Source organism: Macaca mulatta, chromosome 7, assembly GCF_049350105.2.
Source record: "Macaca mulatta isolate MMU2019108-1 chromosome 7, T2T-MMU8v2.0, whole genome shotgun sequence".
Lineage (NCBI taxonomy): Eukaryota > Metazoa > Chordata > Mammalia > Primates > Cercopithecidae > Macaca > Macaca mulatta.
In genome coordinates, this window is record NC_133412.1 from 109,520,361 (window position 1) to 109,533,903 (window position 13,543).

General features: G+C 40.9%; 1 long non-coding RNA gene and 1 other non-coding gene across 2 annotated transcripts in view; both read left to right on the forward strand.

Moving 5' to 3' along the window:
- Positions 1-13,543, forward strand: part of LOC106999401 (uncharacterized) — a 151,286-nt gene that overhangs the window by 78,308 nt on the left and 59,435 nt on the right. The window lies entirely within an intron of this gene.
- On the forward strand, positions 3,433-3,493 carry LOC114679826 (U7 small nuclear RNA). Its single transcript, XR_003731919.1, has one exon. It is a non-coding gene; the product is annotated as a U7 small nuclear RNA (small nuclear RNA).

Consider the following 13,543-nt stretch of genomic DNA (forward strand, 5'->3'; position numbering starts at 1 on the left):
TTATGTGCCAATAATTTAGGCTGCTCAGTTTTCTCCATTGAAACTTAAGATTTAAATCACTAGATCATAAAAAAATCATACAATGCATTGCCCCTTCTATCTGGGCAGGCATGCTTCAGATGAACAACAGAGGGAAAATATAATTTCTATGACAAGAGGGAGGAGAAACAAAGTTTATGTCCTGGTATATTCCTTCCTTCTAACTAGCTGACAACTTCCCTCTGTAATAGGTCAGAAAACCGTCAGCTAAATGAGGAACCAGAGAAATACACAGTCCAGATCATCTGAGCTCTTAAGAAAGAGGAGAAAGAACTAACCTTCATTTTTTTGTTACTAATCTCCTTAAAACTTCTAAAATATTTTCTGCTCTAACTTACTAGGCTTCATAGAATCAAGAAAGGTAAAGCATCATATAAAAGTGTCACATAAGTGAGCTAAAAACATTTTACATTTCACTCTAGAGTTCATTATATTTTTGGCAGGAAATTTATCTTCCTAATTATGTTTTACTTATGTTGAAATTAATTTTAATTGGTATTTCCTGTGAACACACTGAGTAGAAAGCAGGAAAGCCTGTCTAAGATTAAAAATTGGCCTTGGATAATCCAAAATTCACACTCATTCTGAGTGATCTCATCTATGCCCACAATTTCACCTATTCCTGATGCTCTGAGGACTTCCACATCAACATCGCTCCTCCAGTCTCATTCCTGAGCTATGCAGTGCATTTGAACAGACTCTCGGGCAACTTCGCCTATATGTTGACATATGCAATGTGAATTCATCTTTCTGGCAATTTCTTACCTCTGTTCCCCTCTCCCTATAATCCCAGCTTCAATGATTAGATCCACCTTCCACCCAACTGCCCAAGTCAAAATCTAGAAGCTTCTCTAGACTCCTTATTCCTACTCACCACCCTTCTTGGGACTAAAATCCTTATCCCTTGGCATGACATTGAAGGGCCTTCACAGTTTAGCCCCATGTTTCCCAATGAAAGCAGTGTTGGCAGTTAGGGCACAACAGTTCTTCTGTTTGCAGGATTGCCCTTCTCATTTCTAGTCCCACCCACTAAATGCCAACAACAATCCCCATTCCCCATCATAACTGGAAAACAAATAAACAAATGTAAAAAGATCATCTACATTTCCTAATGCTACTTGTAAGGTAATACAGCCTCTAGCTGAGAATCACAAGTCTAGCTTTGCCTACCTTTCCAGCCCCATCTCTCCCTGCATTCCTCCATAGACTTGACATTCCAGCCACACTGAATGATTTGCACTTCCTGTGTGTGCTGTGCTCTCTCAAGCCAAGCCTCTGTGCCTTTGCACATTGCCGTTTTCTCTGTCCCTCGTGTCACCCCTCTCCTTACTGAGGGTGATGGCTAATTTTATGTGTCAAGTGGACTGAGCTAAGGAATGCCCAGATAGTGGTAAATCATTCTTTCTGTGTGTATCTGTGAGACTGTCTCTGGAAGGCGTTACTCTCTCTGAGCAGAGAGTAGGCTGAGTAAAGAAAATCCACCCTCACCAATGGGGGTGAGCATAATCCAATCTGTTGAGAACCCAAACAGAACAAAAAGGTGAAGGAGGGGCACATTCTGTCTCTCTTCTTGAGTGAGACATATATCTTTTTCTGCTCGTGGATGTCAGAGCTCCTCATTCTCAGGCCTTTGGACTCTGAGACTTACATCAGCAGCACCCTCTCCTCTCAATTCTCAGAACTTTGGTCTTGGACTGGGAGTTACACCATCAGCTCCCCGGTTAAAATTTGGACTGAATTACACCACCGGCTTTCCTGGTTCTCTAGTTGGCAGATGGCAGATTGTGGAACCTCTTGGCCTTCATAATCATGTGAGCCAATTCCTGTAATAAACTGGTTTTGTTTCTCTGGAGAATCCTGACTAGTACATTGGGCCAACCAAAAATCAATACCTCAAGATTCAATTCAAACCCTTTTGTCCTGGGGAGTCCCCTGTCCACCCTCTACCACAGTAACCTCTTGTCCCTGTAAACTGTAGCTCCCCTTTGGACTGACCTAGACAAACCAAGCTTCAAAATACCTGCCATAGGCTGGGTGTGGTGGCACATACCTGTAATCCCAGCACTTTGGGAGGCCAAGACGTGGGGGATCACTTGAGGTCAGGAGTTCGAGACCAGCCTGGCCAGCATGGCAAAACCCCATCTCTACTAAAATTACAAAAATTAGCCAGGTGTGGTGGCACGTGCCTGTAATCCCAGCTACTCAGGAGGTTGTGGCAGGAGCATCACTTGAACCCAAGAGGCAGAGGCTGCAGTGAGCTGAGATTGTACCACTGCACTCCACACTGCAGCCTGGGTGACAGAGAGAGACTCCGTCTCAAAAAATAAAACCAAACAACAAAATACCTGCCAGGCCCACATCCCACTTTGGGAGAACTGCCCTCTCTGTAGCCCTGCCCTATGTAGATCAGCCCTTTGTAAATACTGTGATATCCTCACAGCTGATGGACCAGGAGTGGTACCTGAAGCAAGGGTGGCCAACCCATAGGCCAGTGCCCTATGATGTGCCCTAGCTTGAAAAGATGAACTGGGTCCATCAGATTCTCTTTCTCTTTCTCTCTTTCTTGGAAATTTCTAGGAAGAAGCACTGTTTCTTCAATTGATTCATACTGTTTGTATGAGTCAATTGTCAGGAGCTGCTATCACTGAGGAAAGGGCCCTAACTCAAGAGTCTATGTGGGCCATGAGAGTGATGGGGAGACCAGCAGTGTCACACAGGTAGCATGTGGACTGGACTCCTCTCCTCTTTTGCTTCACCAGTCCATGGAAACACTGCCAGTAGTATCGGGGGACCCCAAGGAGAAAGAAGCACAGAAAGAAAACAGGGCACCAGGAGAACTGAGCAGCAGAGAGTGAGCCCTATGCGTAGAGACGACACTTGTCCCTGATCTGCCTCCAAAGAGCCTCCCAAACCCAAATGTGACAGGGCTTTATTGTACTGTACTGACCTACAGAGGAAAAAGTAGACTGAAGGGGTAAGCTGTTTCCTAGTTCTGCTTCCACCAATTTCAAACCCCGTGGCCACAGGCAAGTGTTTCTGGAGCACTTTTCTGATCTGTAAAATGGAGGTTCTAGTTTGTCCTCTACTTTAAGACCTGTTCAGTGATTAATTAACTGTATTGTCCTCGGACAAGTCATTTGCAAACTCATAGAGGCCAGTTCCTGCAATTTTAAAATAAAATCAATAAATTTAACTTTGCAAAGAGGTGCAGTAATCAACATAATATATATAGAAAGTGTCTTGTACTATGACTTCTTTTTCCAAACATTGCAAAAATCATAGAAGACATTTTTGTTGGTATCTATAGTTATAAATATGTATATATAGCATATTGATTAGCATTATTCTAAAATCTTACTGAAGTCTGCTGATTTGATGTTACTTAAATCTTATACCAGTTACAGCTCTTCTAGAATTTGTCCAGCAGTTCTCCTGGATTTTACAGGAAAACCCCACACAGCAAAAAACAAACAAACAAACAAACAAAAAAGCCCACCTTACACCTACTTTTATACTATTCTGTAACTGAAGAATTATCATTACAGTTGAGCAGTCTCAAACAAGGGATTGCTATACTTCTAAAAACCATTTATCACTTGCTTTTTATTGCAACACTTTGAAATCCTTCTGCAGGCTATAAATCAGTGCTCTTTTTTCTGCTTACTACCTACTATTTCAGTTTTACTATTAATAATAGCTTTAAAACCCTTATAATAGCTGTGGAACAATTTTTCTGAAACTGCTTATTATATGATTTCCATTAGTAACAGCTGATTTTTTTTCTAATCCTTTTGGACATCTAGAACTCTGAGAGTCCCTGAAGTCTGGGGACTCTTGACCTTTCTCTTTCCCACCATCCAATCAATTATCAAGACCTGTTTTGCCTGTTTTAAAAAATCCCTAAATGAATGCACTGCTATTAACCTAGGCCCAGAACACCAGTACCTCTCACTTGAATGATTACAGCGGTTCCCTAACTGGTCTCCCTACACTCAGTCTCTCGTGACGGTGCTCTGGGTATGCCAGTGAGTAACACAGGCAAGGTATGAATTTCCAATGCCATGGAGCTTTTTTATACTAGTGAGAGAAAGACAAAAAGGGGTTCCTCAAGAAAACCCCAACTTGCAAATTGTCATGAGTGCTATATAGGAAATTAGCAAAGTGCTGAAATAGAGAATATGGGGAGAGGGCATTGTAATTATGAGGTGGTCAGGGAGGACCTCTCTAAGGAGGTGACTTTCAAGGTAAGACTACAAGAGTAAGAATGAGTCAACCAAGTGAAGAGTATGAGCACTGCAGGCAGATGCAAAGGACCCAGGAAGAAAGGCATGTCTTTTTGACTCTAAGAGAAGCCAACTTATTCTCTATGGCAATGAGCAGGGTCAGCACCTCTCCACCCTCCAGCACAGACAACTAAAGTGTGGAAATGAGAAGAAGCATCCTACCTAGATGGATGAATGCCTTTTCTACAATATAAATGTGATTAGGTACTTAAAGAGCTTCATGATTTCCCATAACCCTTAAATGTTCAAGCAATTTAATTTGTAAGAACCTTCACACTCAGGTCCCTACCACTTTCCCACCCTTATCCATACCCATTTTCCTTGTCACCCTGCAATAATCACCTTTTGGTTCCTTGAATGCACCATACTTTTCTGTGTTCAGTACTTGCCTCCTCTGTCCCACTGACTGAACATGATTCCCCTTGCCTTCATTGATGGATCCTTTCTCACTTCACCTTTGAAGCCTCAGCTTAAACATCACTTCTTTCAACAATGCCTCTCATAGCACTGTGTGTCTAATTCCAGTCATGAATTAACTTCAGATCTCTGGGAAGGAACTTCATCGTGTCTTATTACGACTGCCCCTGGTGTGATTAGCATTATATTCATCAACTATTCTTTGGCCGAGGATCCCAAACTGCTCTATGACCAACTCATTGTTTTTAAAACCCTTTTAGAATGCACAGATGAAGTACACTGTACCTTGCCATTACAATATTGAGAATGGCGTGTCTATCTAGGCTCTAATCCAAGGTGGTTACAGATGTACCAGAAGAACACCCTCCTTAAGTCAACCCAGGGACAGAGTATGGCTAGAATAGCTTAAAATTAGCAAAGTCTGTTTGGAGGTTGCAAGCAGTGGAAGGAAGAGAAATTAATCCAGGTTTCTAAGATCACATTCCCAAGCTAAATACAGAAAAAAATATTCTAACATTCACTTCTGACGGCAACCTTTTACAGACAGAATCCAAAGGCTAGGAAGGTGGATTTCAGCTGCTTAAAATCCTGCTACAGTGAAACAATGATTTATATTAATTTTCTTTCACTAAAATTTATATGCAACTAGCCCTCTTCTAAAGCAACTGGTTATCAGAAATATGACAGCATGTTTATATGCCCACATCTTTTTTTTAACCCACTTGGCTTTAGATTGCTTGAGACTAAACCTTGAAATAATATAGAATGTTTGTAGTTCTGAGCAGAAATGCCATAAAGTAATGCAAATTAATCATTTATTAGTCAACCAGTACCTCATGCCTGACAGTTTGCTATATAGCATATGCAGAAAAGACAAATGAGAGTATGATGATGTGTAGCTAGCTGCCTTAGGGGACTCACATGATCTGAGAAGCCTGCCTCCCATCGCTCTGGTAGGAAACCACTTCCATGTTAAATTCCAGAGGTGGCTTATAAAAGATTTTCCTACTGAAATGTCAAGCTTCCTACGCTGGTTCTAAAGCCACCAATCGCATGAACCCTATTTATTTTATGTATATCTGGCTTGTAGTAAGAAAGAATTTGAGATGATATATGTGTATGTGTGCAACAAGATCAAAAGTAAATTAAATAAGGAAGAAGAGGCAGAGATAACAGAGGGTAGAAAAGTAGGATGAAGCTGGGAATGAGGCATCATGTTATTTCCATGTCTTAAGTTTCACAACTATTTGGCAGATTAATTTATATATATATGTATATATATGTGTGTGTGTAATGAGATTTGTTATTATTTCCACATTATATATACCCTTAAAAAAAACAGAAACAAAACCAAAAATCCCTCTTTTTCGAATTGATCAGGTGGACACAGTGGCTTACACCTGTAATCCCAACACTTTGGGAAGCCAAGGTGAGTGGATCATTTGAAGTCCAGAGTTTGAGACCAGCTTGGCCACCATGGTGAAACCCCGTCTTTACTAAATATACAAAAATTAGCCAAGTGTGTTGGTGCCCACCTGTAATCCCAGCTACACAGGAGGCTGAGGCAGGAGAATCACTTGAACCTGGGAGGCAGAGGTTTCAATGAGCCGAGATCGTACCACTGCACTCCAGCCTGGGGCACAGAACAAGACTCTATCTCAAAACAAACAAACAAACCAATAGAATTTATCCATATCTTTTTCTCTAATTTTGTTTGTAAGCACCTAAAAGTAGACTCTCACTGATTCTACTGTCAGCATTTGGTTCATCTAGAGCAAATTTTTTCCAAATTCCTCTATCTATAATAATACAGTCAGTGAATGTAATATTGGTGATATTTTAATAGTACTCTCAATCATCTGAATGACATTCCCTGTTAAGGGGAAAATAAATGAGACACTGTTAGTCAGATAGTTTGTTTCTCCAAACAAAACCCCAAAGCTCCTAATTTATGACAGGTGGGCATCAACCCTAGGCAGAACAGACAACTTCAGTGCTGCCTACAGTGTGGCATCATGTGCTCTATTTCCCATAAGCAGAAGCTCAAAATTGTGGCCAGGTTTAAAGGCACTATAATGGCAATTTCCTAGAAAGTCACTAGGTGGAAGGGATTTTTATTATGTCTTCTTTCACAAAGACCATTGTTCTCTCAACCAAAGCCATCCCCTCCAGTGTACAAGAGTTTTAGATTAAGTATTTGTTCTGATTTTTTCATCACTGCATTTTCCAGATACATTTTTTTTTTCTATTATAGAGAGACTCACTCTTTGTAAGGAGTATGTCAGCACTTTCTCACCAGTTACCCCGAAAGAGGAAATGTACTTGAAATGAGAAGCAGTAATTATTGAAATCTGTCTGCTTCTCACATGCTAGGGCTGTGTTCAGGATACTCTGTTGGTTAAAGATCAGCAGTCAGGTTGCATGTGACCCAGGAAGGTGGAGTCCTCATGGCCATGGAAAAGGTGCTTCTAGAAGCAATGGAAAATTGCTTGAGGGTATTAAGAGTGTGTTGGACAACACTGCCTGATGCGAATAGTATTAAATAGCAATATGAGGACAAAACAAAAGGAAATGATGAAAGCATTTACACTTTAACTATAGGAAATAAGAAAAGAAAGATGTTGTTCCTCCTTTGTATCCCATATCCTGTCAATATCAAGACCCATGAGGCAAGCATGTAGGCCTTAGGGTAGCAGTCTTGGACTGCAGGATTTGGTTCAATGAGCTAAGGAGGCCTTCAGACATTCCATGGTTCGTTTGGGGGTGTTTAATCCCAGCCTAGGGAAGTCTTGTCTAACTGGCTCAAAATACAGGCATTTTCCCCAAGTTTTGTTCTACATCCTTAGTTTCACATTAATTGTTGTCAGCCTACACATTTGAAAAAGGTGATGAGCAAGTCTGTTCCAAGATGGCCAAATAGGAACAGCTCCAGTCTGCAGCTCCCAGCATGATCAACACAGAAGACAGGTGATTTCTGCATTTCCAACTGAGGTACCTGGTCCATCTCACTGGGACTGGTTGGACAGGTACAGCCCATGGAGGGTGAGCTGAAGCAGGGCAGGCTGTCACCTCACCTGGGAAGCACAAGGGGTCAGGGGATTTCCCTTCCCTAGCCAAGGGAAGCCGTGACAGACTGTACCTGGAAAAACGGGACAATTCTATACAAACACCATGCTTTTCCCACAGTCTTAGCAGCTGGAATACCAGGAGATTCTCTCCTGTGCCTGACTCGGCAAGTCTCACACCCATGGAGCCTTACTCACTGCTAGCGCAGCAGTCTGAGATCAACCTGTGAGGCTGCAGTCTGGCGAGGGGAGGGGTGTCTGCCATTGCTGAGGCTTGAGTAAGTAAACAAAGTGGCCAGGAAGCTTGAACTGGTCAGAGCATACCGCAGCTCAGCAAGGCCTACTGCCTCTATAGACTCCACCTCTGTGGGCAGGGCATAGCTGAACAAAAGGCAACAGAAACTTCTGCAGACTTGAACATCCCTGTCTGACAACTCTGAAGAGAGCAGTGGTTCTCCTAGCACAGCATTTGAGCTCTGAGAACAGACAGACTGCCTCCTCAAGTGGGTCCCTGACCCCTGTGTAGCCTAACTGGGAGACACCTCCCAGTAGAGGCCGACAGACACCTCATACAGGCAAGTGCCCCTCTGGGACAAAGCTTCCAGAAGAAGGATCAGGCAGCAGTATTTGCTGTTCTGCAGCCTCCACTGGTGATACCCAGGCAAACAGGGTCTGGAGTGGACCTCCTGCAAACTCCAACAGACCTGCAGCTGAGGGACCTAACTGTTAAAAGGAAAACTAACAAGGGAATAGCATCAACATCAACAAAAAGGACATCCACACCAAAACCCCATCTGTAGGTCACCAACATCAAAGACCAAAGGTAGATAAAACCACAAAGATGGGGAGAAACCAGAGCAGAAAAGCTGAAAATTCTTAAAACCAGAATGCCTCTTCTCCTCCAAAGGATTGCAGCTCCTTACCAGCAAAGCTGGTAAGCAAAGCTGGATGGAGAATGACTTTGACGAGTTGACAGGAGTAGGCTTCAGAAGGTCAGTAATAACAAACTTGTCTGAGCTAAAGGAGGATGTATGAACCCATCGCAAGGAAGCTAAAACCTTGAAAAAAGATTAGAAGATTAGACGGATGGCTAACTAGAATAAACAGTGTAGAGAAGACCTTAAATGACCTGATGGAGCTGAAAACCATGGCACAAGAACTATGTGATGTATGCACAAGCTTCAGTAGCCAATTTGATCAAGTGGAAGAAAGGGTATCACTGATTGAAGATCAAATTAATGAAATAAAGCGAGTAGAGGAGTTCAGAGAAAAAAGAGTAGAAAGAAACAAACAAAGCCTCCAAGAAATATGGAACTATGTGAAAAGACCAAATCTACATTTGATTGGTGTACTGAAAGTGATGGGGAGAAGGAAACCAAGTTGGGACTCACTCTTCAGGATATTATCCAGGAGAACTTCCCCAACCTAGCAAGGCAGACCAACATTCAAATTCAGAAAATACAGAGAACACCACAAAGATACTCCTCAAGGAGAGCAACCCCAAGGTACATAATTGTCAGATTCACCAAGGTTGAAATGAAGGAAAAAATATTAAGGGCAGCCAGAGAGAAAGGTAGGGTTACCCACAAAGGGAAGCCCATCAAACTAACAGCAGATCTCTTGGCAGAAACCCTACAAACCAGAAGAGAGTGGGGGCCAATATCCAACATTCTTAAAGAAAAGAGTTTTCAACCCAGAATTTCATATCCGGCCAAACTAAGCTTCATAAGTGAAGGAGAAAGAAAATCTGTTACAGATAAGCAAATGCTGAGAGATTTTGTCACCACCAGGCCTGCCTTACAAGAGCTCCCGAAGGAAGCACTAAACATGAAAAGGAATAACTGGTACCAGCCACTGCAAAAACATGCAAAATTGTAAAGACCATCAATGCTATGAAGAAACTGCATCAATTAACAGGCAAAATAACCAGCTAACATCATAATGACAGGATCAAATTCACACATAACAATATTAACCTTAAATGTAAATGGACTAAATGCTCCAATTAAAAGGCACAGATTGGCAAATTGGATAAAGAGCCAAGACCCATCAGTGTGCTGTATTCAGGAGACCCATCTCACAGGCAGAATCACACATAAGCTCAAAATAAAGGGATGGAGGAAGATCTACCAAGCAAATGGAAAACAAAAAAAAAAGCAGACATTGCAATCCTAGTCTCTGATGAAACAGACTTTAAACCAACAAAGATCAGAAGAGACAAAGAAGGCCATTACATAATGGCAAAGGGATCAATTCAACAAGAAGAGCTAACTATCCTAAATATATATGCACCCAACACAGGAGCACCCAGATTCATAAAGCCAGTCCTTAGAGACCAACAAAGAGACTTAGACTCCCATACAATAATAATGGGAGACTTTAACACACCACTGTCAATATTAGATCAATGAGACAGAAGGTTAACAAGGATATCCAGGACTTGAACTCAGTTCTGCACCAAGCAGACCTAATAAACATCTACAGAACTCACCACCCCAAATCAATAGAATATACATTCTTCTCAGCACCACATCGCACTTATTCTAAAATTGACCACATAATTGGAAGTAAAGCACTCCTCAACAAATGGAAAAGAACAGAAATCACAACAAACTGTCTCTCAGTCCACAGTGCAATCAAATTAGAACTCAGGATTAAGAAACTCAAAACCACACAACTACATGGAAACTGAACAACCTGCTCCTGAATGACTACTGGGTAAATAATGAAATGAAGACAGAAATAAAGATGTTCTTTGAAACCAATGAGAACAAAGGCACAATGTACCAGAAACTCTGGGACACATTTAAAGTAGTGTGTAGAGGGAAATTTGTAGAACTAAATGCCCACAAGACAAAGCAGGAAAGATCTAAAATCGACACCCTACCATCACAATTAAAAGAACTAGAGAAGCAAGAGCAAACACATTCAAAAGCTAGCAGAAGGCAAGAAAAACTAAGATCAGAACAGAACTGAAGGAGACAGAGACACAAAAACCCTTCAAAAAAATCAATGAATCCAGGAGCTGGTTTTTTGAAGAGATCAACAAAATTTATAGACTGCTAGCAAGACTAATAAAGAAGAAAAGAGAGAAGAATCAAATAGATGCAATAAAAAATGATAAAAGGGATATCACCACCAATCCCATAGAAATACAAACTACCATCAGAGAATACTATAAACAGCTCTACACAAATAAAATAGAAAATCTAGAAGAAATGGACAAATTCCTGGACACATACACCCTCCCAAGACTAAACCAGGGAGAAGTTGAATCTCTGAATAGACCAGTAACAGGCTCTGAAATTGAGGCAATAATTAATAGCCTACCAATGAAAAAAGTCCAGGACCAGATGGATTCACAGCCGAATTCTACCAGAGGTACAAAGAGGAGCTGGTACCATTCCTTCTGAAACTATTCCAATCAATAGAAAAAGAGGGAATCCTCCCTAACTTGTTTTATGAGGCCAACATCATCCTGATATCAAAGCCTGGCAGAGATAAAACAAAAAACAGAATTTTAGACCAATATCCCTGATGAACATCAATGCGAAAATCTTCAGTAAAATACTGGCAAACCAAATCCAGCAGCACATCAAAAAGCTTATTCACCATGATCAAGTTGGCTTCATCCCTGGGATGCAAGGCTGGTTCAATGTACACAAATCAGTAAACATAATCCATTACATAAACAGAACCAATGACAAAATACACATGACTATCTCAATAGATGCAGAAAACACCTTCGACAAAATTCAACAGCCCTTCATGCTAAACACTCTGAATAAACTAGGTATTGGTGGGACATATCTCAAAATAATAAGAGCTATTTATGACAGACCCACAGCCAATATCACACTGAATGGGCAATAACTGGAAGCATTCCTTTTGAAAACCAGCACAAGACAAGGAATCCCTCTCTCATTACTCCTATTCAACATAGTGTTGGAAGTTCTGGCCAGAGAAATCAGGCAAGAGAAAGAAATAAAGAGTACTCAGTTAGGAAAAGAGGAAGTCGAATCATCCCAGTTTGCAGATGACATGATTGTATATTTAGAAAACCCCATCATCTCAGCCCAAAATCTCCTTAAGCTGATAAGCAACTTCAGCAAAGTCTCAGGATACAAAATCAATGTGCAAAAATCACAAGCATTCCTATATACCAGTAACAGACAAACAGAGAGCCAAATCATGAGTGAACTCCCATTCACAATTGCTACAAAGGGAATAAAATACCTAGGAATCCAACTTACAAGGGATACGAAAGACCTCTTCAAGGAGAACTACAAAGCACACTGCTCAACGAAATAAAAGAGGACACAAACAAATGGAAGAACATTCCATGCTCATGGATAGGAAGAATCAATATCGTAAAAATGGCCATACTGCCCAAGGTAATTTATAGATTCAATGCCATCCCCATCAAGCTACCAATGACTTTCTTCACAGAACTGGAAAAAACTACTTTAAAGTTCATATGGATCCAAAAAAGAACCCACATTGCCGAGACAATCCTAAGCAAAAACAACAAAGTGGGAGGCATCATGCTACCTGACTTCAAACTATACTACAAGGCTACAGTAACCAAAACAGCATGGTACTGGTACCAAAACAGATATATAGACCAATGGAACAGAACAGAGGCCTCAGAAATAACACCACACATCTACAACCATCTGATATTTGACAAACGTGACAAAAACAAGAAATGGGGAAAGGATTTCCTATTTAATAAATGGTGCTGGGGAAACTGGCTAGCCATATGTAGAAAGCTGAAACTGGATCCCTTCATTATATCTTATACAAAAATTAATTCAAAATGGATTAAAGACTTAAATTTAGACCTAAAACCATAAAAACCCTAGAAGAAAACCTAGGCAACACCATTCAGGACATAAGCATGGGTAAGGACTTCATGACTAAAACACCAAAAGCAATGGCAACAAAAGCCAAAATTGACAAACGGAATCTAATTAAACTAAAGAGCTTCTGCACAGCAAAAGAAACTACCATCAGAGTGAATAGGCAACCTACAGAATGGGAGAAAACTTTTGCAATCTACCCATCTGACAAAGAGCTAATATCCAGAATCTACAAAGAACTTAAACAAATTTTCAAGAAAAAAACAACCCCATCAAAAAGTGGGCAAAGGATACGAACAGACATTTCTCAAAAGAAGACATCTATGCAGCCAACAGACATGTGAAAAAATGCTCATCATCACTGATCATCAGAGAAATGCAAATCAAAACCACAATGAGATACCATCTCATGCCAGTTAGAATAGTGATCATTAAAAAGTCAGGAAACAACAGATGCTGGAGAGGATGTGGAGAAACAGGAATGCTTTTGCACTGTTGTTGGAAGTGTAAATTAGTTCAACCATTGTGGAAGACAGTGTGGCGATTCCTCAAGGATCTAGAACCAGAAATACCATTTGACCCAGCGATCCCATTACTGGGTATATACCCAAAGAATTATAAATCATGCTACTATAAAGACACATGCACACATATGTTTATTGTGGCACTATTCACAATAGCAAAGACTTGGAACCAACTCAGATGTCCATCAATGATAGAATGGATTAAGAAAATGTGGCACATATGCACTATGGAATACTATGCAGCCATCAAAAAGGATAAGTTCATGTCCTTTGCAGGGACATGGATGAAGCTGGAAACCATCATTCTCAGCAAACTATCACAAGGCCAGAAAACCAAACACCGCATGTTCTCA